At 48.1% G+C, this 26,094-nt stretch overlaps 1 pseudogene; it reads left to right on the forward strand.

The window, feature by feature from the left end:
- The first annotated feature begins 15,793 nt into the window (after positions 1–15,793).
- On the forward strand, positions 15,794–16,354 carry LOC142020378 (large ribosomal subunit protein uL22-like; annotated as a pseudogene).
- The last annotated feature ends 9,740 nt before the right edge of the window (positions 16,355–26,094 follow it).

The following is a 26,094-nucleotide window of genomic DNA, read 5'->3' on the forward strand; positions in this document are numbered from 1 at the left end:
ACAACTGCACCATCTGTGGGCCGGGAGAGCCCAGCACTGTTCCTGGTCCCTGAGAGTCCCCCAGCGGATGCTGAGGGTGGCCAGGCCCCACCCCATGCCACACGCCGTTGCAGCTGCAGCCAGAGAGGCCCCTGCCGGGCAGAGGAGGACACAACCAGGCACTGCCAGGCCAAAGAGGCAGAGCGGCACCTGTGGGTCACGGAGGCCGAGCTGGAGTGGCGGAGGGCGGCTTGGGAGAGGCTGCTGAGCACCCTGGAGGGCATCAGCACAATGTTCCAGGAGCATGCAGCCAATGTGGCCCACCTCCTGCCCCCCCGCCAGCTACCCCTCTGCCAAGCCTGCTCCCACCAAGCCCCCCTGGCCTTTCCTGCTGGTGATCCTTGCCCCCTCCCCACCCTACTGAGGACCCCACACCCAGGGAGACAGGGGATCCGAGGGCCAACGGGGCTTGTGGCCCACCACCCCAGCCCTGGATTGAGCCCCACTGCCCCCCTCCAGGTTCAAAGCTCCCTCACCCCCCTCCAGATTAGGTGCGCCCCCACCCTCCTCCACACCATCTGTCCCCTTTACCTGTACATAGTTGCACACATCATCCAGTTGCTCATAAATGTTTATTTTCCATATGCCTCTTCATGCTGTGCTCCTCAGGGAGGGATGGTGGGTGGTTGATGTGCGGGTATGGTGCTGGTGGGGGCTGTGGCAGGGATGGTGGTGGCTGCAGCGGTGGTGGTGGTGGGGACAGCAGGTGGCAGAAGTGCATGGGGGAGTGTGGGTCACAGTTGGCCATCCACAAAGACCCGCCTGAGGGCCCCCCTAATACACAGGCCATCCTCGTGGGCCTGGCAGATGGGGGCAGTGCCTGGCTCCTTGTAGCCAGTGCAGGCTGCATTGCCTCCGCTCTGCCCATAGGCATCCCCTTTACCCTCCACTATGTTGTGGAAGATACAACAGGCGCTCACCACCTGGGGCACGTTGAGGGCCCCAACCTCGTGTGGAAGCACCTGCACCTCCCCTTAAGGCACCTGAAAGCCCCCTCCACAATGTTGTGTGCATGGCTGAGGTGCTGGTTGAACACTTCCCGGGTGGGGTTGAGGTGTCCTGTGTATGGGCTCAGGAGCCACAGCTGGAGCTGGGAGGCTGCATCTGCCACCATGCAGAGTAGCATTGTGATGCCTCCTCATGGGATCTCCCGCTGGGGGATGAACGTGCCAGCCCCCATGTGCTGGCAGAGCCCAGAGTTCTGGAAGACCCAGGCATTGTGGGTGCAGCCACCCCAGCCCATGTAGATGTCCTTAGCATGGTCTGGAGGACCATCAAACAGTAGCCCTTTCTGTTGACATACTGGCTGGTGCTGTGTGCCGTGGTGCAGATGGGGATGTGTGTGCCATCCAATGCACCAAAGCAGTTCGGGAAGCCCAGGTCCTTGAGGCCTGTGAGGGTAGCATCCAGATCCCCCAGGCAGACGACCCTGTGCAGTAGCATCATTTTGATGGCTCTGACTATCTGCATGGTGGGGAGGAGATGTGTGCTCCCATGAGGGTGTGGCGGGCCATCCCTCCTGCCCTCGGCCCTGGCCTGCCTCATACCCCCTCCCAGCCTGTCCTCTGCCCCTTCCCCCCCACCAGCCCCAGCCTGCCCCCAGCTTTGGCCTGTCCCCAGCCCCAGCTTGCCCCCTGCCCCTCCCAGCCTGCCCCCAGATCTAGCCTTCCCCATACCCCCTCCCAGCCTTCCCCCTGCCCATCTGACCCCTGCACCCAGAGGTTCCCTTGCCCTAGCCCCCTACCCACCTGCGGGCAGCGTGTGACCCAGGCCTGCCATACCTCCATAAGTACAGCCCTGACCCATCAATCCGCTATTACCATGCTATCACTCCCTTTTGATGGCTGCTATTTCGACCTCCACACATCAATTTTTGCCCTTTCAAAGGAGTGCTCACATGTAGACCCAGCTACAGGGAACAGAGCCTGTTTCAAAATAAGCTAGAGTGCATCCAATGGCTCTGTTTCGAAATAGGCTCTATGTGTTTAGATGCTGTATCTCAAAATGGCTTAAGTGCTATTTTGAAATGCATTTTGGGTGTCGCAGCGTTATTAAAAATAAGCTCTTCTGGAATAGCTTATTTCAAACCCTTTGCTATGGAACTGTTATAGAATATAAACTATCATACTTGACACTTGGTCTGGCAGGTCTCTTTTAATGACTGGAAGAGCTTCATGTGTATATCTGTAATGTTTTGCCTCCTGCATTATTTTGACCTAAAGCGCCAAAGGAGAGTTACTTAGAAACAGGCAATCCTAATGAGATGGAGTTAATGTAAAACTTATTTGAAACGTTAAATCCTCTACCCAATGTAACAGCTACATTCTAAAGTACAAAATAAATGGACTGTAAAAATACTACTAGAAAATGCAGTAGGTCCCAAATTCTTCACTGGTGTAAATCCACTGAAGTCAATGGAGTTTCACCAACAGAGATTTTGTATATAGTAGCAAGTGCCACTTGCAAAGCATTTTCCCATTTCAATCTCTAATTTTACATGCTCGAGCATTTGGGAGAAAAAAAATTGAGAGTAAAATACTATTTTTCCCTGCTTTAAAATAATTCCAGCCACTGTATTGAAAATAAAACCATAGCAAAAATGTATGAAGGCTGAAGCTTGAAATTTAAACAAATATTGCGCATCTGGGTAAGGACCTGACCCATTAAGGTGCTAGGTACCTTCTTACGCTTAGAGAAGGAAGACAGCTCTTATCATCCCTCTAGGTTGTGCCCTACTGCACTCTTGGGGGTTACAAGTTTAGATGACAGAATTGCCAGTTCTCATTAACTCCACAAGTCCAATATTTTCTGATTAGGAATCGTGTAAGCTACCCATGGACCACACATCAAGATTTTCTTTTCCTGTTTTTTTCTGCTTAAAAACACCTCCTAGGAAATTATATGACGACAATTGCTTTAAAAAACCTTGTGGTTTCCTTATCTGAGAAGCTAAGGCGATATTCACTCAGAGTTCTTCCATGCTAGGGATTCCTGAATTGAGGGGAGCAACAGAGTGTCTTTGAGAGATATCCATGCTGGCAGAGGAAAGCCTGACAACAGATGATATTATGCCCTGTGAATTAAATTGGGCCACAAGAAGCTGGGGAACAGTCTGAGTCAGCCCTGGTCCAGGAAACAGAACTTGATCAAACAGGATTTCTGAAGGACACAAAATTTGTTCAAAGAAAGACTTCCTTCAACATGTCATGAAGGTAATAATGAAGCCAAAATCCATGAAATATTATGAAAACCTTGAAACATGAAAATATACAGACATTATAGTAAATAACAGTGTTAGAATACAAAAGTGTATGTTATCACTCCTGCTATAATAAATCAAGGACCCTGTCTTACACTCATTATACAGGCAAACTCTCATTGCATTCACCGGATGTTTGGCTGATGTACAACTGCACAGAATCAAACTTTCATAGTGGTCTTACATGAGGATACACTTACATAATGTTCAAAAGTATATTTGAGGACTTGATATTTTTCCTAAAAATCTCACTGCAGGCCCATTTACTTTCAAGGCAGTTTATGCTATGGTGTGATGTTAGGCTATGAAACAGAATAATTAATATATGCCTTTACCTCATATTTTTTGCTGCGTACAGCTGTTATAGTTGGCGCATAACAAATCTCAGCCTCATCTTGTAATTAATGTCAGGACACTGTTGTCCTCTTACTAAAAATCAGTGGGGTTGTGGTTGGCTAGCCCCAAAACCAAAAGGAAGGGGAAGAGTCAATGAGAAATCAGGACCCTAAGACTGACAGTTGCCTGGGGCAATGGGGAGAGGCCATCCAGGGCTAACGAGGGGAGTACTGCGCTCCTCTGAGCTGCATTTGTCTGGGTCAGACAGAGTGGGGCCAAGCTAGGGATAGAGCAGGGGCCCAAGCTGAGCTGGGGAGAAGAGCCATGCCAGCCAGAGAGAGCTACAACAGCAGCCCAGGAAGCAGGTCAGTGCTGGGGAACAGATGCAGAAGCAGCCCAGAGAGCAGAGCCTGTGCTGGGAGCAGAGCCGGAACAACCGGAACAAGAGTGGACAGAGAAACAGCTCAGGGAGTTGGAGACCGAGCAGCATTTGTGCTGAGGCAAGTGGAGCTGGAGATGCAGCAGACTGATTATGGCCATCCCTACCAATATGTAAAACACGCAGCTGCATGAAGCACCAGGAAATTTGGGGCACCAAATTGCCCCACATTTCAAAGTGCCCTAAGCAGCTGGGTGCTGCATATTGGCTCCAGTGTCCTCTAGGCTGATCCCCTGGCTGGCCTCCTGCCCATGGGTTCTGCACCAGCTCCAGCCCTCAGCCCCATCACCCAGCCAGACGTTTCCCACTGTCTGTGCCCTTCCACTGAAAGCAGAGGACTCAGGAGGAGCAGGAGACAGCTGTGCAGCTGGCGGCAGGAGAGACAGAGATTTCCCCTTCAAGATGCCGCTTCTCTCCAGCCGTCTGTGCAGCTGCTCTCAGTTCCTCCAGCTCACATTTGCCATTACCTGCCCCTCCTGCCTGCTCCCTGAGGCTGCACGTGAGCCTCCCTCCCGCCCCTGCTTCTGCTTAGGGTTGCCAGCTCTCCCAGACAGGACAGACTGGATGCTATTGCTGCAATGGCGTCCAGCCTGGGAAAGCTGTCATGAAATCATAGTAACCTGACGGGTGTAGCGTTCAGTTTGAATTTAAAATTCCGAAGGAAGGGTAGTGTGGAAGCGCCATGTCTTTAAATCAATTTCATTCGCCTCCAGACATGTCCTGTATGTGCCCCACAATGCCCCACAGTTCTCCGCTCTGTTCCCTTCAATCTCCACTGCTCTCAGGTGTGGAGGAATTGGGCGACAGGAAGACCATTTCAATTCAGCACCTGGGAGCCTGTGGCTATAGGGCCATGAGAGGCTGAAAAATGTTCTTTCTTTTTGTTTGCTGGTAGAGCAGCTGCGGGGTCTGTTGTTCTGTGTATATCCTGCCTAGCTGCCTTTTTTGCTGCACTGCCTGGCACCAGCCATTGCTCCTCCCTCCCACCCCCTCGCACCATGTGGCAGGTAGTCTGTGGGTAGGGGTCGTGCTTGGATGAGAAACTTCTTTTCAGCCACTTACAATTTGTCCTGGCCCCCACAGCCCCTCGCTTCCCTCCCACTGGAGGTGCCATACAGTCTGGAGCTTTCCTGAGCCCAGCCACATCACATGGCTTGACTCCAAACCAATCAAAGGACATGCTGTGCAAGGAGCCAGGCAGCTTGCACCCGGTGAGGATCCTGCAGCTCTCCAGAGGAAGTCTGCCTGGGCAGTCACAATTTTTGGGCAACAGAAGAAAATATTTTGTCACTAGCATGGCTGTCCTCTCAGAGGACATTTTTTATGGGCTTTGTCCAAAGGCCAAGGGGCTGACTATAGCCCAGGGGAAGTCTCCCTCAATGGTCACGATTTTCAGGTGCTGGCTGTAGCTGGGGGGTCTTTTAGCTATTTGGGGGAAGTGTCCCTCGGTGGACATGATTTTTGGAGCTAGCTATAACTGGAAGTGTTTTGGCCACCCCGAGCCGTAACTGTTTCACAGGTTCACTGCAGTTTCAATGTAGCACCTGTGTCTACTTAAACAAATGGGTCTCCTTTGCCAGGAGGTCTAAATCCAGATGCAGTTGGTGGGTTCTGCCCTGGAGTGTCAGCCAGCATCCTGGGCATGGATGTGGCACTGCTGGACCTCACTTCCTTCACATTCACCTGGACTTCCTCCACGTTGCAGCGCGAGGTGGCCTCGTTCCTCCAGAGTGGTGGCCATCCAGTGTAGGCTTGGTCATTATGATGCTTCACCTTGGGGTCTTGGAGTGGATCATCCTCTCCCCAGAGGTACAGGAAGGACCCGCCTCCTGAGCTCGCTCTTGGGCCTTTGAGACCAAATTGTTGAACTGAGGATCTTCCTTGCCCAGAGGTCTAAATCCAGATCCAAGCCTGCAAAGATCCAGAGCTTTTTGCATCCCGTTTTGAAAACCCATCGGTTGGGAAACCCAAAATCTAGCACTTTACCACCTATCCCCTCCCCTCAATTATAAAAAGCATATCTCCCATGCAGGCAAGCCAGACCCTGCCTGGAAAAGGGGATGTTTGTTTAACGCAGAAGGGGAATGAGGGAAATGCAATTTAGGAAATGAAATGTGGGAAGATGTCATCAGATACCCACATCCACTTACAGGACATTTTTTTCCCATGCTGCACCAGTAAAAACAGCCAGAATGCTACGGGGCTCAGAGAACTCTGGGATAGGTTCCCACAATACATTGCTGCAGCAGTCGATTTAAGTTACTTGTGTGTGACAGCAAGAAATCGATTTTGTGGGGAGCATGTGGGAATGTCAGGATGCTCCAAATGGCATTGATAAAACCCAGCATTAATAAATTGATATTAATAAAATTGATTTTAGCTCACAGCGTAGACACAGCCGCTGTGTGAATTCTGCCACTCCAAGGGGAGGAAGGGAGATGCTTGGCGTGCAGTCCTGGCCCCTGGACAGGCAACATACTAAGCACCTCTCCCCCTTAAGGGATCACAGCATTCAGAGGCAGTCACACATGGTCCCTGCAGCCAGTGCAGGGACATGGAAGTCAGGGACCCTGGCAGAGGAACCAGCTGAGCTGCTGGCTGGTAGCTGCTCACATAAGTGTCTCCTGGCCAGAGCCTGCCTCTGGCATCCTAGCCTCTCCCTCACCGTGCTGCACCAAACCCCATGTCACCTCTGCTCCTTCACCCATAACACCTCCCAGACTTTGCACGCCAGTCACAACCTAAATCTCTGCTCAGCCTGGCCTTAGGACAAGGCAAGCAAGGCTGTTCACTTGGGCCTCACACCTTCACAGCCCCACATTCCAGTTGAGTATAGCGTCACCACCCACTAGCTGGGCCCCGGCGTCAGCACGCTGCCTCACTGGTTGGGCCCTGCTGGGCTGGCTGTGTCTCTACTACCCCTCTTGCATTCCTGCCCCAGGTCACAACTCCATCCTTCACCTAAAGCCCCTCCAAGATCCCACTCCTTCTCCGGCACCCAGCCTCTTACCCCAAGCTCCCCTTGGCACCCAACCTTCATTATCACCTCAGCTGTTTGTCTTTCTTGCTGACAGAATGAAGGGAAAGCCCTGTCTCCTCTCAGTGATTCCTTCCTGGGTCTCCTTCTGCATTTTTTGTGCTAGGACAGTGCTGAAGATTCTCTGTGTCAGAGAGTTTAAGGGCATCTTACAAGGGCACAAGCACCTTCACCAGCGTTCCTCGATCATTTTCCCATTTCTGACATTTGCAGAGCTGCCACCTATTCTTTGGCTCATATATTTAGCACTTGTTATGCAATCTCCCGGGCCACTAGGGATGATTCTAAGTTTAAAAGTGAAATGCTATAGTTCTTGTTTAGACAGATTCTAATACCGTCTCCACGTGGGACCACTTGTGAGTTACCTGACATGGAACGGACACGTTCAAGCACTCAAAGATTTAAAACTGATACCTGCTCAGGAACTGTTCTTTGAGATGTCTTGTGCATGTCCAATACATGAGTCATCCTCTTTTTCCTCTACATTGGAGTCAGGGCCATGCACAGTAACCCAAATTTGACCACTCTGGGGCAAAGCACTTTCTGTGCTCCCATGGCCAAAGGAGCTTGCTTACTCCTGGGGTCAAAGGAACTGACTCTCCCTACCCAAAGGATTCTGTGTCCCCAGTGACGTGGGGGCCCATGCCCTTGCTTGCTCCATAGTGATCACACTGCTGATTGGAATCATTTCATCTCCTGGCTTCCAGAGCGAAGGAACTGAGGGGGATCAAAGCATCTTTGCCCATTTATACTCTCAGCTGGCGTCACAGGTGTACAGAGGGCATGTGTGTTGCCTCACAGATACCAGCATGGGAAAAAGTTCTCTGGCTCTAGAGAGCAGACACCTGAAGATGAATGAACATCTGCAACATTTCTCGAAGAACAGAAGTTACTGAACAGGTATATAATCCTTTCTTTACATATGAAGGCTTCTTACTGAAAGCCTTTTAGGAACACTGAGCAGAAAAGTTCTTGGTGTGTAGGAATTGCTCTCAATAGGAGAAGAGTTTCTCATGATGAAAAAAAGCGAGATCTTTCATGAGCTCTCTTTTAAAAGAAAGTTCCCCAAGGAGAATGGGGATATTCCTGTGACACTTTATCATTTTGAGCACTGCAAAAGATATGTAAGCCTTAAACAATTACTGTTTTTGTAAGCAGTTCTGGGGCATTACACAAAAATACACACATACCTACTGGGAATCTTACTTGACACAGAAACAATTTTTCAAAACTTAAATTAGTTCCATTCAAGAAAGTGTTTTAATTGATGCACTTGCCTTTTTCAGATAATTGTTACAGTGCCTGTTTTAGACTTGGAGAACTCCCACTCCTTGAGAAACAGAAGGCAACTTTTTTCTCCCATCCAATAATATTACATAGCTTTTGCCATGATTTGAATCAATTACTACGTTCTTCAGTACCAAGATTACTTTACCTTGACTTCTCTTCTGGCCCTATTTGGGCCACATCATTAGTTCTTCATTTGGAATGCAGATCACACTTCTTCCATATGTGAACTTTCTTCCCAGTGATATTGATTTATAGTCAGTCATTTCCTCAAGTTCTGACTTCTTAATTGCTAACCAGTGCCAAAATTCTTCCTTAAGACCACAATTCAGTAAAGTGGCCTTGATCAGGAAAGCATCTAGGCACATGCTTTACTGTGTGTGTGTTCTTATGTCCCACTGGACCCCATAATACTTAACCATATGCTTAAAATTAAGGACATGTTTACATACTTTCCTGAATCAGGGCCCAAGGGCATGATCCTGTGTCCCATGAAATCAATAGCAAAACTCCTAACAGCATCAATGGGATAGGATCATAAAGTAAGTAATTGTTATCAGGAATTTAATTAAATCTCATGTGATTGACATTTCTTGCTTAGAAGGTTTCTATTTCAGGAAAAGTGCCTTGCTAAAATCTGTCTTCCTCTGAGTCATGACTGATAATAGACTAGTCATCCCAACTTCTTTTGATGTTTTTCTGAATGTGAATTTTTATACATCAAATAAATATACAGGACTAGAGTATGGCTGTCCACCCTAATCAATGATGATGTCATAGCATCTCCAGCATTCTTTTGTGGCTTTATAGTCTGATCAACAAGCATGCACATCCCAAACAGATGTCACATAGTAATGTCTGGGCTCCCACTAAAAACTTGGCAGGACACTTGACCCTTTTTTGAAATCATTCTTTTGCCCCTGTCTTTCTCAAAGCATTCACAAACTTAACTGAGAGTTGCTCTCCATTCACACCTGTCCTTGTTTGTGTTTTGAAGTTATCAATATTTATGCCAAATGAATTGAAATTCCGTGTGAGGGTGTCTTTGAAATATTTACATTGACTACCCTTCTTGCACTTCAGCTCACTGTAGAGAATTTTTCTTGAGAGTCTGTTGTCACCCATTCTGAGAACATGATCTGTCCATCTAAGCTGAACACTGATAATCATTGCTGTGATGCTGGTTGTGTTTCCTTTTTCAGGGATGGTAGATTTTGGCATTTTGTCCTTTCCATTGTGACTTCAAAGTAGAGTGAAGATAGCTCAGGTGAAATTTCTCAAGCTGCTGAATGTGTCTGTGATAAACTTATCCGTCACACCTGTATAAATGGGATCTTATCACTGCTGCATTGTTTATTATCGGTTTTGCTGACAGTTTGATAGTATGCTACGTAAGTATCCTACAGTGAAGTCTTCCAAAAGCCTGGCTTGCCTTTCATAAGCTGTGTCTACACGTGCACGCTACTTCGAAGTAGCGGCACTAACTTCGAAATAGCGCCTGTCGCGGCTACACGCGTCGGGTGCTATTTCGAAGTTAACTTCGACGTTAGGCGGCGAGACGTCGAAGTCGCTAACCTCATAAGGGGATCGGAATAGCGCCCTACTTCGACGTTCAACGTCGAAGTAGGGACCGTGTAGACGATCCGTGTCCCGCAACGTCGAAATTGCCGGGTCCTCCATGGCAGCCATCAGCTGGGGGGTTGAGAGATGCTCTCTCTCCAGCCCCTGCGGGGCTCTATGGTCACCGTGGGCAGCAGCCCTTAGCCCAGGGCTTCTGGCTGCTGCTGCTGCAGCTGGGGATCCATGCTGCAGGCACGGGGTCTGCAACCAGTTGTCGGCTCTGTGTATCTTGTGTTGTTTAGTGCAACTGTGTCTGGAAGGGGCCCTTTAAGGGAGCGGCTTGCTGTTGAGTCCGCCCTGTGACCTTGTCTGCAGCTGTGCCTGGCACCCTTATTTCAATGTGTGCTACTTTGGCGTGTAGACGTTCCCTCGCAGCGCCTATTTCGATGTGGTGCTGCGCAACATTGAAGTTGAACATCGACGTTGCCAGCCCTGGAGGACGTGTAGACGTTATTTCGGTTGCTACATCGAAATAAGCTATTTTGATGTTGGCTTCACGTGTAGACGTAGCCATAGTGGGTTAGAAATTTTTTGATATATGGAATCATTACCTGAGTACTGTCTATGCATGTAAAGTGATTGACATTCTTTAATTTTGTACCATTGATGGCGATGGTTCACTAGCAATGATTGATGGGGTTAGTTGGAAGAGGACTTCATTTTTTTCCCGGCTGGAGGTAACACCAACCTATTTAGTTGCCTTGGGGATCTTCTTCAGGCTAAGTTGTAGGTCATTTTCACTCTAAGAGGAGCTAAGTCATCCACAAAAAGGGTTTCACATCTGAGTTCTTCAAGGACTTTTGTGTTTGCAGTAAAACTTTCTGTGTCTGAAGAGTTTTCCATCAGTTCTGTGAAGGAGACCAAAGTGGACCAGTGCCAACACAAAACCTTGTTTTGCCCCATTAGCTATGGGGAATTGTTTAGAGAGGCCAGCACCTAAGAGCACTTTCCCAGACACGTCTTCGTAGAATTGACATACGGTTATAAACTTGGCAGGGAAGCCAAACTTTTGCAGAATTTTCCAGAAGCTATTTCTGCTCTCAGTGGTAAATGGCTTTTCTTCTTTGATCAATGAAGACAACAGATGGTTCCGTGACTTGTTCAATGTATTTTTTCTGAATCTGTCTCACAATGAAAACCATGTCTCTGGTACTTTAACCTGACATAAATCCATATTGGGTGTCGATATAAACCTCCCTGATAGTGCTTTGACAAGCCAACTGAGCAAAATAGAAGCAAAGATTTTATTGCCTGAGTGTAGCAAACAGATAGGGGGTGGTTGCCACCATCAGACTTGTTGCCTTTATTTTTGTACAGAGTAGCTAAGATTTCATCTTTACAATCCTAAGGAATTCTTCCAGGTTCCCAACTATCTTAGTGATTTGGGAGTCTGAAAGTTTAAAAATTTCAGCTTGTATGTTGTTGCCTGGTCAGATCCCTTTGCAAGTCACGTATGTCTTGATTAAATAACTAAAGATAAAAATGAGGTGAAAAATTTAAGCATTGAAAAAGTTGGAGACATTTCTTCCTGTGATGCATATAATTCCCTTTGCTATCAATGGGAATCATATGCCCATGTTAACTGGAGAATAGATCCACTATATACCCAACCACCATGTCATAACAATTGCTTGTTACTTCACTCTGTCAGACTAAGCTTACTATTCTTCAGGAAAACGAGGACTCCTGTAGCACCTTAGAGGCTACGGATTTATTGGGGCATAAGCTTTGGTGGGTAAAACCCCACTTCATCAGCTGGAATGAAGAGGAAATAAAAAGACAGGCATGTGTGTAAGAAACTTAGTGCAAAAAAGTTACTATCCATTGTAAATTAGGGTGATCAGTCAGGGTGACTGTGGTTATTCAATGTAGCTGACGGGGAGGTGTGAATGTTCATGAGGAGAAGTTGCCGCTGTAGAGTGTTACCCAATTAAGATCCTTACTGAGGGCTAACTGTATCGTTTTAAATTTGCAAATGAGCTCCAATTCAGGTGTTTCATTTTGTAATCGAGTTTTCAAGTTTTGTTGGTTTGTGTACAAGAATGGCTACTTTTCAATCCCTTACTGAATGTTCAGGAAAGTTAGGTTTCTGTGTGCTCCCTTTCTTGATGTCTGATTCATGTACATTTCCCTGTGGGCACAGAGTCAGTCTGGTTTGTCTAGTTATATGGCAGAGGGGCATTGCTGGCACATATTCTGTTAGTGGACATGCAAGTGTATGAGCAGTACCGTGGCTTATGTGGTTAGGTCCTGTGAGGGTGTAGCTATGTGGACAGTGTTGGCAATGGGTTTGTTGCTGGGAGCTCCTCCCAACCTTAAGCAACTATTCACCTACAACCACCCACCCAGCACAGAAACACTAACCCAGAAACCTCTCTCTACTACAGGATAAAGACTAACACCGCTACACTCTGCAGCCGGTCTTCAGTTTTGCTTCTGACAAAGCGGGCCTTTGCTCATGAAAGCTTATGCTTCAAAATATCTGTTAGTCTATAAGGGGCCACAGGACTTCTTGTTGTTTTTGAAGATAAAGACTAACTTGGGTACCTCTCATACTATTCAGTTTAGTCAATGCTGTCTGATTTTGCTGATGGTATTACACTGTCAGAACCATTATTTCAGTCACACTGTGCTTCTTCAGGACAAATCTAAAGCCATAATTACAACTGTAATTTTTAAACAAAGGCTTTCATTCAGAGAAGCATCACAAAATGCTGCATAGTTTATTTCGTCATCTTATTTCCTCTAGCACTTCAATAAAAGGTAGCAATCACAGGGCAGCCAAATACTAAGATGTGAAAGGACATACTTGTGGATATTCCTAGTTCTTTACAACATTTTCTCATTTGCCATAAACCACATTTGTGAGATCCACAGATTATGAAGAGTTTTAAAGCCAGCTGACATTAACAATGAAAGAGCTGCTTCGCCTTTTAATGACAACTCTGTGAACTTTGGCTAACAAAACTTCAAGTTCAGCACGAGGCATTTTCTGCTGTTTCCCAAGATAGGTCCACTCTAGAACTCTGCATGACCTAGAAGGTGCCAATGTGTAGCTCACATTCAGTGAAATCCTCTAGCTGACTGACAGGTGTGTTCCTAAATTCTGTAAAGGACAGATAGTGATCTCACAAGTGTTTCTTTATTTCCTGAAGTATTAGGAGAAGCAAAGAAACATACCAGGATACATGCATCTCTTTGTGTCTTTCTGTTACTTTACGACATTATAAATTGCAATTTTAATTAATCAGAGAACCTTAAAGTGGACATTTTTGGGGTGGGGGGTGGTCGAAAGGAGAGAGTAGCTATCAGAGATGTGAAGAGCCCCAGTAGCAAAAGAAAATAGATTTCTCCCCTCGGTAAAGCAGAAGATTTAAAACTAATTCCCAAACTGGCAAAGAAGAATAAACATGCTTAACTTTATCCATACAGGTTGTCTCAATAGGCTTACAAATGAGCATAGACCTTTGCAGGATCTGAACATTAATACATTATGGCTACGTCTACACTAGAAGCATCTGTTGACAGAAGTTACTGTCGACAGGGAAATCTCAACAGAACCTCTGGTAACAGATGGGGTGCATCTACACTAGCAAGTACATTCAAAATGCAGATCGGAAGACTCAGTTCTTTCGAAAGAAACCGAGGAGCGTCTACACTGACACCGCACTCTTTCGAAATCAACTTGGAAAGAACTCCCTGGTTCTTTTGAAGTCGGTCCTCTGCTCCCAGGATGGGAAAAGCACCTTCTTGAAAGATTATTTTGAAAGACAGCAAGTGTAGACACTCCATGGCCCGCTGTTTCAAAAGAGCGGGTCCTCCATGGCCGCAATCAGCCGGCAGCGCCGCTCACAGCACAAGCGGAGTTCAATGGATCCAGCGTCCGGCCGCGTTGCAGCACGTAGGCTCACAGAAGCCCTCAGGCAGGAAGCTGAGAGCGTGCAGGCAGCAGGGAGCCCAGGCTGCTGCTCGGCCTGCTCCCAGCCGTGATGCCCTGGGAGCAACCACAAGACCTCCCTTCCAACCCAGGAGCCATCCAGAGACCAGGGGGAGTCCTCCCAGGAGGGGAGCCAGCCCCACAAGTGCCAGGCCCCCTCCTGGAGAGAAGCCGAGCTGCAGGACCTCCGCGCCCTGTGGGAAGATGAGGAGGGCCTGCAGCAGACGGGGGTCTGGTGCCAGAATGCCGCGGCGTTCGAGCGCCTGGCCAAGGGCCTCACCAGCTGGGGTCACCCCACGCAGACCCCGGACCAGGTGAGGTCCAAAGTCAAGGAGCTCTGGCAGGCCTACTGCCAGGCTCGGGAGACAGCCGGGTGGTCGGGGCAGTGCCCATCAGCTGCCCCTACTTTAAAGAACTTGACTGCCTCCTTGGGCCCCAGGAGGCGGGACCCTGGCCATCTATCTGGACACCGCTGACCCCCTGACCAAGCCGGAGCCAGAAGAGATGGGCACTGAGGGGGAGGAGCACTCCGGACCACTGGCCACTCACAGGCACTCCCCATGGATCCAGGCCAGCAGCGATGACGACGGCTCAAGTGAGGGGGCCCTCTTCATCGATGTCCTGTCTGGCCCATCCAGCCTGGCCCTCTCCAACCACGCCTCGCCCAAGTTCCTGGAGGGACCCAGAGGTATGTACCGTGCATGCCAGTGGCCGTGGGGCTGGGGGAGGGGGCACACAGTCCCACCCAGGGCAGCCACAGCCCACCCCCAGGGACATCAGCCCCAGGACACAGGCAGGCTAAATGGCCCCACCACCCTGCCCTGCCACCCTGGCCCCAGAGGGCTGACGTGTGGCACCCAGCACCAAGCGGGCTGGACAGCACCATGGGCCGCCAGGCCACGGGAGGACAGAGAATGGCAGAAGGGAGCTAGCACTCCTGCAACCCAGAGGGAGAACCCTGGATGTGGTCCCTGCACTTCTATCTACAGTACTCTGTCGGCAGATTGTTATGCCTAATATTTTTGAGGGATAATACTGTCGAGGCAAATGCAGAGATCTGTCAAGATTCTGTTGACAGACTGCTTTAAGTGTGTAGCTGCTCCCTTAGTTATATCAACAGAAGGCCCCTTCTGTTGACAAAATTATCTTGTGTAGACCCAGCCTATATGAAGCAGCACAGTCTAAGATGACTTGCTTGGCCTAATCCTCCATCCATGGATGCACTAAAGAGCTGTTTTAGCCTTGGTTATAATTTTCTAGCATGGAAATACCAAGTGCATTTGTACATAGGGTTAAAAATCCCTGCTGAATTACTAATTGCATAAAATTACCACCTCACTATTGTTTCTATTCCTCTTCATAACCCGGTATCACACAAAGGTAATGAAATATTACCAATAATAAGCTTTTTCAGTCTGATTGCCTGAATCAGTCAGCTATATATTTTGTCTCAGTTTCTGTGGGATCTGCATGGATTTATTCCACAGACACACAGAGCCTTCAGCTATGTCCTATAAACCCTCCACAGTCCTAGGCTATAGGATCCTTTAAAGCAGTTGTCAAAAACCAGACACACTCACACTTTCAGAGAGCTGATCTGTGTTTTCCCCAGCAGTGAGGCTATGTCTAGATTACAGAGATTTGTTGACAGAACAAAACTTCTGTCAACAGATTGCAGACAAACAGCCATTTTGCCGACAAAACCCTCTAGTGTAGATATAGCCTGATACTGACTGGATCAGGACATTACAAACAATAATACTATTTCCACTAGCAAGGTAGTACATGACAAACAGCGCTTTCTGCCGGTGCAGGTGGCTTCTGAGTTAAGCTCAGAAAATGGTCCACTACTCACTTGATCCAGAGGACCCCACAAAATCATGCAAGTCAGGGGGTTCTAACCTTCGAGTCCACTTTAGAAACACTCATGAGACTGCCCAAGCTATCAAGAGTGTGCATATCCAGAAAGCCAGTAGGTACTTAGATGGTGTAACCTTAAAAAAGCAGTGTGTTCCTTTCCATTGTTGCAATGGTGGCATTGGAAGATGTGCCCAGGCCAAGCAATGGGGCTGGACACAGGGGCGTTGACCTAAAAAGAGCGCAGAATTCCTACTGCTCATGCTCAAAAATGCTGAGAGTAACGCTGACCATAAGGGTGTTGATGTGGATTCTCTGGTAATTGAGCGCATCCAGGTCAATAAGGCCCCAAAAACATGCAGGCGTACTTCCAGAGCTCATGGTTCTATCAACCCCTACATGAGCTCTCCTTGTCATATTGAGGTGATCCTCACTGAGAAGGAGCAGATTGTTCTAATGCCAGAAGAGGAAGTTGCTCAGAAGAAAAAGATATCTCAAAAGAAGCTGAAGAAGCAGAAACTTACAGCTCGTGAGGAAATCTGACGTAACAGTGGAATGTACATTGATGTGCAATCTGATAGGGGCACTCAGACATAACCATCCTTACCCATATGCAGACTATACAGCTGGGTAGGGCACCTGTAGATTTGGAGCACCACTGGCTCCTAATGTCCACCCATTTGCCCCTTCCTATACTTGTTCTGTGACTCTGCTTCCGCCAGAGAGGATATAAGGAATTTAACAATGACAGCACCTGCCAGAGCTATCAGCAGTGGAACCTGTGGAAGAATCATTCAAATGATAATGAAGCCATGTAACCTCAGTCAGTTTTTGAATTTACTGTATTACTCTACAGGATCTTAGTTTAAAACAGGTGAGGAACTTTTGTGAGTTGGGGGCCAGTGACCCACAGAAAAATCACTTGGGGGCCACACACAAGTCAGAAGCAACAACAAAAAACACTTGTCCACATGGCCCCCAAGAGAGGAGAGATAAAGAAACCTTCACAGACGCAGCCCCCAGCTGAGAAGCAGAAAGAAAGAGGTTCACTTCTCTATGCGTCAGCTCCATCCCAGAGCCTAGGGAGACGGGGGTAGGAGGTTTTGTGGGGGCCCTCTATGCTCTGGGGAGAGGCCAAAAACTGAGGGATTTAGTGCACAGGAGTGGACTGCTGGGGAGCGGGTTGGGGTGGGATGTGGGAGCCAGGCAAGGAGTAGGATGCAGGAGTGCACTTAGAGTGAGGGAACGGGGTCTGGGTGGTCAGGAGTGGAGGTGGGAGTGTGGGGTATGGGTGGAAAGGAGGGTGGAGGAGGCGGGGTTCAGGGATCTGGACAGCAGAGAGGGTGCAGGAGCTGGGTAGGGAGTCTGTGAGGGAGCGTACAAGAGTAGGACGGGAGTGAGGGTGCAGGTTCTGGGCAGGAGGGAGGGTGCAGGAAGGGTGTGTGTGTGAGGAGTGATGGCTCAGGGTGAGAGGGAGGGTGCAGGAGTGGGTGGGAGGACAGTGTGTGGAGGGGGAGCAGGGGTGGGGATGTTGCGTCTGAGTGGGAGCGGGTAGGGGATCAGAGAACCTACCTGGTGCAACCCCAGGAGGGTGCACACAACTCTGCACCTGGTAGGGAAACACACCCTGCCAGCAACGCCCCCAGCCACTCCCACTGAACTTGCAGCGTGGTGCGTCATGCAGGAGCCACTTTCTCGCAGAGCCCATTGTAGCTACTTTAGAGATAAGTATCTCATTAGGCTGGTGACTCTTGTGCATCACATCAAGACTATTAATCAAAAAGTGCTCACCTACACTGTAACCTCTGTCTGCAATTTGCCAGAGGGGCAGCTGTGTTAGTCTGTATCCACAAAAGCAACGAGAAGTCCTGTGGCACCTTATAGATTAACAGATTTTCTTCACACAGCGCACAGTCAACCTGTGGAACTCCTTGCCCGAGGAGGCTGTGAAGGCCAGGACTCTATTAGGGTTTAAAAAAGAGCTTGATAAATTTTTGCAGGTTAGGTCCATAAATGGCTATTAGCCAGGGATAAAGTATGGTGCCCTAGCCTTCATAACAAGGGCAGGAGATGGATGGCAGGAGATAAATCACTTGATCATTGTCTTCTGTTCTCCTTCTCTGGGGCACCTGGCATTGGCCACTGTCGGCAGATGGGATGCTGGGCTCGATGGACCTTTGGTCTGACCCAGTATGGCCATTCTTATGTTCTTATGTTCTAAGCATACGCTTTCGTGGGCAAAGACCCACTTCATCAGATGCACGTCTGCAACTTGGCTTTTGCCTGTGTCCCAACATGACAGGCAACAGCCTGAAAAATAATATTAAAAATAAACCAAGTACTACACCTACAAAATACGTGATTATGAATACATCATGGTCTCCATTTTAGTCATCACGCTCTTCTGCTCCAGTCTCACACTTGATTTTTCTTTAATATATATGAGAAGGTCTAAGGCTAAAGTTTGGAGATAACCATCTGTTGGGCTTGCACCTATTGATGCTACAGTTTCTACATTCTAGAGTTGTGATAAGCAAAATGTGGGCTAATTACATGAAAAGGCCTCAGTGTCTGTGTTCCTCGCGAGAATACTTACTGTTGGTTTGAAAGAATCTTCTTTGTCCTTATTTAAGGTTTGTATTTAAACAAAGCTTGCCATGAACCTCGAGAGGTTATTCAGTATGTTTGGCTAGAGCATTCTTAGCATTCGGGCAGAGGAAAAGAAGGGAATGATCTTTTTCCACAGTAGAGAAAATGGTAATGCACATCTGAGTAATGCTTTGGTGCTGTGAGCTGTGTGCTAGCTGAAGCTGAGTTGTATCTCTTGCCAATGCATTTACTGATTAAAATACAAACATCTCCTTTTAAAATGAACAGCACTGTACTGCCGTGGAGTATTTCTGCCATGAAGGTGAATGCTATTATCTTACTTGTAGAAAGACATCAGTACTTTGAGTTTCTTTCAAACGCCTTCTTTTTAAGTATTCCATAGTTAAAAGTCTGTTTCACACGTATCTTACCAGCACAAACAAATTAGCTAGCAGAAATCCATTTTCAAAGATACAGATTTATAACTAGCCTATAATCCAGCCTTATCTGGGACTTGGCTAAAGAACGTAATTCAATCTATTCCCAGTTCAAAGCAAGGTAGAGCAAAGTGCACTAGCAAACTGTAAATGCAGCTCAACAAGATCTACATGAACAGTTAGTGCATGAATATGTAAATTCCTGTTATATATAAATATATATATATATATAAATATAAATATCTGTTGGTCTATAAGGTGCCACAAGACTTCTTGTTGTTCAGTTAGTGCATGAGAGATTAGTGGAGGTAGACTCACACCCCAGCTTGATGTGTACCAAATATTTGTGTAGATCTGCCCTCACTTTTGAGACAGTTGCATTTGAATTTCCTCCTGTAATTTTTATTAAAATTATTTTGCTTTTCGTACCAGTTAATATTTGTGCCCAGAATATATTTATTTGATCTTTTTGTGTATAATATGCTACATGAACTAATTCCTCTCTTTTGGGCTCTATGGAACATGGACAGTGAGAACCGATGTGCAGCTCCAGGGTCAGTAATGCTGACCCATAGCTTCCCCTTCAAGACGACTTTGCAGATCACTGCGACGACCCATCGTCCCCATGCTGGGTGTCTTCTCCACACATCTTGGCTACATCTACACTAGAAGCATCTGTATACAGAAGTTACTGTTGGAAGAGATGTTCCAACAAAACTTCTTTCAACAGATCCTGCCCTATCCCTAAAAGTGGATCGAGCTTCTGATCTGTTCTGTTGAGAACAGGGCCCCCTGAAGCGTCTACATGGCTTTTTAGTTGACAGTTTCTGTTGACAAAACATAGTTTGTGTGTAGATGCTCTGCAAGTTTTGTCTACAAAACTCTGTAATGTAGATGCACCTCTCCAGCCCCAATGCACCTTGCCCCCATGCCCCGATACGGCTGTGGTTTGATTAACAGTGCATCTGGATGCAACAGTGCATCTGTGCAATTCATAAAAGCTGGAGAGGGGAAATCTTTTCCCCAAAGTCTTGTCTGTGCGAGAGCCACAGTGACACTTCAGGGATGGGTGGAGCAATCTTATTCCTCCTACCCTTACAGAAAACAAGGTAGTGTTGGAAACTCCCCTTCTCTCTCTCCCTGCCCCCCAACAGACAACCTTGTAGCACTTCCTACTCTCTTTGTGAGAAGTGTTCACATACTGGAAGTCCTTGCCTCACTGACCTAATGCAGCCACCTCTCAGTGATACATGAGAACACACTATTTCAGCCCAGGAAATGACAAGGAATTGGACTATGTCCAGTTGAAACAGCCGGTGGAATGCAATGCAAGTGCTGGAATTTGGTCACAACACTAGCAATCTTGTGAAAGATTCTAGGGGTTCATTGATGACAACACGTAGTCAGTCCTGTGCTTTTAAATGTTCTCCAAACCAGCACATCATACAATGCAGTAACCTCTAACACCACACTCGGATACTGATTCAGCACTGACTCAGAGGGAAAAGAGCCACCCACTGAATCAACAGCAGCTCATTTGGATTACAGGCACATTCTTTCCTTTTCCAAGTATATAACTGGAATGCACAAAGAAACCCATGTGTATAGCTACATTATATAATCAGACATTTACACACATAATGTGCTATCTGGCTTATCATTTTTAACTATTTGATTGGTGTGGTAGCTGGGAAAATCAGTTGTATTCTAACATCTTCTGGATGCACAAATCAATTACATACCAGGTCAAGATATTGCTTTGCCGTGGAAAAAGCATACTATCAATGACGTCAGCATTCACTCACTTGTCATGCAGGCTTGAAGCCAGCACGGTCTTTGCCCACTTATTGCATCCCATGCTACACCAAGCAGCTCAAGTGAATGAGTTTGCTTTCAGATACTTTAGTGGATTGGTGCTCAAGTCAAACTTATATGAGATTTAGGCTGTATCTTTTCAGTGCCTCATTAATAATCTTCGAAATGGCCACTTGCATGGCCATTTTGAAGTTTTGTGCCAGGGTAGATGTATCCTTAGAGGGAGATCATGGCCACGTCTACACAAGCTGCTTTTCTTGCCAGAAAAAAACCATGGAGTGTCTACACGGCAAATGCGCTTTGTCAACAAAACACGGCACATCCGCTGGAAGTGTTATCGCTTTCCCCATTCAGGTATAATGCCTCTCCTGACAGTGTTCTGTTAACAAAATAGCCAAATAGACACTCTGGGGCCCTTTTGTCAACGGACAGGGCTTTTGGTTCACCAGGCAGATCTGTTTGCAGAGCTTACAGTCAGCCGTTCTGTCGAGACAGGGCTGGGCGGTCTGGCTGCTCTCTGTTGACAGAGTGGATTGCTCTTTCGATCTGCTTTTATGTGTAGATGTGATCTGTTGACAGAAGTTTTGCCGGGAAATCCCTTGGAACAATGACTTTTGTCAACGGAGGCTTCTTGTGTAGATGTGGCCCATGAGCTTAATTCAAACACTATATACAGAGCTGATTGAATTCTTCATTACAAGTAATAATTGCACAAATTTGGCAAATTGTCTGTGGACCATCCCTTATTTTCTGCTAACATTGACTTCTTCTAAGTACTCACAGATAAGTCTGGGTGACAAAGCAACCCAGATGCTGCAAATTAAATCACATGTTGTTTCTACTCCCTGAAAACAGGGTGAGGGGATGATTAATCCTGCAAGGGGTGAGGGGCTCTGCACTTACAGAGCTCAATACAAGTTGAGGTTCTGGTGCAGCTCACAGAAGTACTCAGGATCTTGCACGAACAAACCCTAGATGAATGCATTTTAAAAAGACCATTAAAATGGAGGGTGTCACATTTTAGGGTGAATTATTGGACAAATATCTATCTATATTACAGTTTGTGAAACATCTAAATATCCAGTGATTTGTCCAATTTTGCATAAACAAGACCTAGGACCCCAAAGAATCATAACAAATCAAGCCTTTTATTCACAAAAGTACTCACAGATTTTATTCACTCTGTGATACATCATTGTGCATTGGGCCGCAGGTGTGATTACATAGCTAACAGAGTCCAGATTGCTAAGAGGAGAGTTTGTTGAACTAAATAGTTGACAGAATTAAGACTATTGGGAGAGCACTGTAAGCAGAAGGAGATAAAATGATATGAAATATTTGGGAGAGTTCTTAAACTGTGTTTATAGTGCGGATGGGAATGTGGGTCTGATTCATTCACTGAACTGTCCACTTGCTTCCTGTTATAGCAAATAATGCCAATTGTCAAGGGGCTTTTACGTACGATGACTTGAGTTCTGTTACCTATGTGTATGAAAACAGTTAATGAGCTTGGTTAGAAAGAAAATAATATACAAGTTGTTCTACAATATTTTGTTTTCGAGGTTTTGCTTGTTTTTTTCCTTTGTTCTGAGTCCTATGAGAGTCTTTGCCCTTCTCCTCCTTACATTGATGTTGATCACCTCCTCCTTCTCAGTTTTCTGATTCTGTATCTCCTTCATATTATGTACCTGATCACAGAATCACTAGGAGATGTGTAAGGTACACCAGAGCAAAGACAGGACACAATACTTCACATAATTTCATGTGATTCATGCAATTTTTGGAACCCTTTTTGCAAATCAGAATGGTGTATGACTTATTCCCAGCAAGATGGTCCCCTTCATCTTCACTTCAGCCACCCAGGCCCAAGTTGTTAAATATGAAACTTGTGCTGAATAGAGAAAGCCCTGTGGCTACAGCAAGGTCAGTCTCACGTAGGCTTTGTTTACACAGGCGAGTTATTCAGAACTACTGCACATTATTTTGAAATAACTTGAATAGTGTCTAAACAACGCACATGCTATTTCAAAATAAAGTCAAAATAGCAGGCATGGTATTCGGAATCTGGTAAACCTTAATCTTTCAGGAGTAATGCTTATTTCAAAATAAGTGCCATTTAGACAAGGGCAAAGGGCTGCTTCGAAATAAATAGCCTCCAGTCTCTCCCCAGCACGGCCAACTGACCACTCGGGCATGCACCAGGAAGAGTTCATGATCTCATCCCAGCCTGGCGCTCTTAAAGAGGATGGAGTGCTTCCAGACTGGCAGTGAGCCACAGCAGCCCACAGGCCAGGCACAGGAGCCATCCCTGTCATCCGATGCAGGAGAGAGACCACATGGTGAGCGCAGTCTCTGTCCCCCATGCATGGAGTGGAAGGGCTGGCTGAGCAGGGTGGCTGGTGACTGCACATCTGGCCCTGGCTGGCCACAGAGCAGCATCAACCAGTACACATAGGACCATGTGCCGCACTGCTCCCAGGCATGAGGCCCTTCGGGGGCTGCCGCAGGGGACCCTTCAGCTATGAGACACGAGGTGGCTGGAGAGGCCTGCTATGCCCCTAATCCCAAGGTGGTACACACGAAGGAGGCAGGGGAGCACAACATACGCACTCCCTGCAGTTCCTCACATGCCACACAGGCATGCCCCCAGTCCTGGGGCAGCTCCCACACCCAGGAACACCTGGCTCCCAGCAGGATGGCTGTGACAGAGCTGAGAGCTGGCACTCTCAGCTTATGGGTGGGGATTGGGCTTCGCACTGTGTCTCCCAGGATGGCTGACCCTCTGCCCTTGCTTTCCACAGCCAGACCTGGGGCTGTAGGAGGGCGAACAGCATCCCCTGACCCCCACTCCCACAGCCACCTCAGGTGCCACTGCCATGTGACAGAATACCAGACGCAGCACCTGGCAGAGCTCCAGGACATGCGCCACCTCATGGCTCACTGGGTCGAGGAAAACCTGTGGCTCCACAAGGAGCACTCCCAGGTGCAGCTGGCTTGCGGCATGCCCTGGTGGAGGCTTCCCAAGCCCTCAGATGGGGCATGGTGGCCCTCCTGCTTGGGCCCATGCACCCTTCACCCACCATCACTCTCTCCCCACTGCACACTCCCCCTCCTACCTCACCCCCCATGCTCTTCCTCCCTGCCACTGGAGACACTGAGGGCCCTGCACCTGTGGTGGTATAACTTGTGGGGGACAGTGCCCTCACTGCCAGAGCTCAGATCCCCCTCACCCTGGCCTCCAGTTGCTGCTGCCCCCCTCCACCACTCCCCCTACCCCCCAACGGTTGCCTACACACACCCCAGTTAACAAGACACCAAGCTTTTGGTTCAACACAACTGTTTTTTTTATTGAGTCATCAGGAAGGGGGTGAGGGGGCTGGGTTGTGGGGATAGCAGGGACAGGTGTTGCAGATGCCCCCAATGAGGCAGCCCAGGGGATGGGGTCAGTGCTCCCCTTGAGTGAAGCCCTCTCTCAGGGCCTCTTGTATGTGTGCAGGCCCTTGATGGGCCTACTGGATGGCAGCCATCCATGGCTGCTCATACGCCTGGCCCACACACTCAGTCTCTGCCCCCCACGCAGGCAGGAAGGCTTCCCCCTTTCTTTCAAACAAATTGCACAAGTGGGTGAGGAGACATCTAAAATGTCCCCCTCAGGTGGCCAAAGGCACTCTCAACCACCATGCGGGCTCTGGCCTGCTGGGTGTTGAATGCCTCCCAGAAGGGGGGGCGAGGTAGGTGGCGTATGGCTTCATCAGCCATGACCTGAGGGGATAGACCACATCCCCCACCTGTCACACTGGCATGTCCATGTCCCCAACTCTGATGGTGTGGTCAGGGAAGGTGGTCCCAGTGTGCAGTCTCTGGAACAGGCTAGAGTTCCAAAACATGCAGGTATCATGTGCCTTCCCTCACCACCCTTCCAGTTGATGCAGCTGGATGCCCAGTGTTCTGGGGCATGGACGGGGATGCATGTCCCATCGATAGCTCCTCTCCACATAGTTGGGAGAGCCCAGGATTCCAAACCCCTCGATGATGACGTCCACATCCGTGGGCAGATAACCCTGCACAGCAGGATGTGAATGATGGCTCTGACCACCTGTGGTGGGAGGGATGAAGCGCGATTCACCAGGGTGCCAGGGCATCTGCCACTTCACACCCCCGATCCTCCCCCCAGCTCCCCCTTCAGCAATGGTGACTCCCTGCACTCACACCCACCCCGGCTATTGTTCACAGGAGTATGATGGAAGGCATCCTCCCAGGGTACTCCCCACTTCCACTCTCCTGTCTGGGCCAGTGGTTCAGGACCCCTGTACCTCCATGAGCAAGAACCCGATGGTCGACCTCCCCATGCCAAACTGGTTCCCAACAGATTGGTAGTGTTTCCCTGGGGGGTGGCAACATGCTTCTGCAGGGGGATGGCAGGTCTCATGTTTCTGTCCGATCACCTCAAGATAGGGTCGAGCCATCCGCAGAGCTCAAGGAAGGTGGTCTTCATCGTGCAGAAGTTCTGGAGCCATTGTTGGTCTCCCCAGCACTCCATGGTCCCATCAGTCCTCACTGGTGTCCAGATACCAGATGATGTGGGCACAGGGTGTGGTCCATGGCTGGTGGCCTCCAGCTGCTGGCTCCGCTGCCCCAGATACCCAAGGAGGGTCCACCGATGGTCTCAGGGTCAGGTTCCAGAGGTTGGGGGTCAGCCTGCACAAAGTGCTGCATGACTTGCAGCAGGAGCAGGAGGGGCTCAAGACTGGCTGTGGCCAGCACTAGCTCTAGCTCCATAGTAGAGAATGCCCTGGATCAGGGCAACCAGTGCGTGGTGTGAATGCTTCGCTGCCCCGCACAGAGGCAGGCAAGTAAGCAGGGAAACCTGAAAAAGGGCATCTGGGGCAGTCCTTTAAGCCAGAACCTCAGAACCACGGGAAGCAACTGCTCACCTGATGCCCCACCTGAACTGCTTCAGGCCTTATATTTGAGACAGTGTCCAATCCTTACAGACGCTCTATTTCAAAATAGCACATTGCTGTTTTGACATGCTTGTTGTGTTTAGAGGCATTATTTTGAAATAAGATATTTTGAAATAACCGTGTTGTTTAGACATAGCCTTAGATTCCTTTCTTTTAAAAATAGACAAGAAATTGTATGATCTTTTCTCATTTCCAGTGGCAAGCCAATTACACAATATTGTAACAGCGATAAAAATGGGGTTTTGGCCATGTCCATGTCAGAGGGATCCCCAGATTTCCTCTTCAGTGTGACCTTGCTCCTGTGATCCTTCCTATCCTTTCAAACACGGTGCAGCGTGTCAATTTCGAAGTGCTGTGGCCGCCCGCATTCTAATGAAGCACTGAATATGCATTTCAGCGCTTCATTAGTAACTTAGAAATGGCCATTTGCGTGGCCATTTTGAAGTTTGGGGCACGTGTAGACATAGCCAAGGAGTAA

The sequence above is a fragment of the Carettochelys insculpta genome, chromosome 13, assembly GCF_033958435.1.
Source record: "Carettochelys insculpta isolate YL-2023 chromosome 13, ASM3395843v1, whole genome shotgun sequence".
Taxonomy (NCBI): Eukaryota; Metazoa; Chordata; order Testudines; family Carettochelyidae; genus Carettochelys; species Carettochelys insculpta.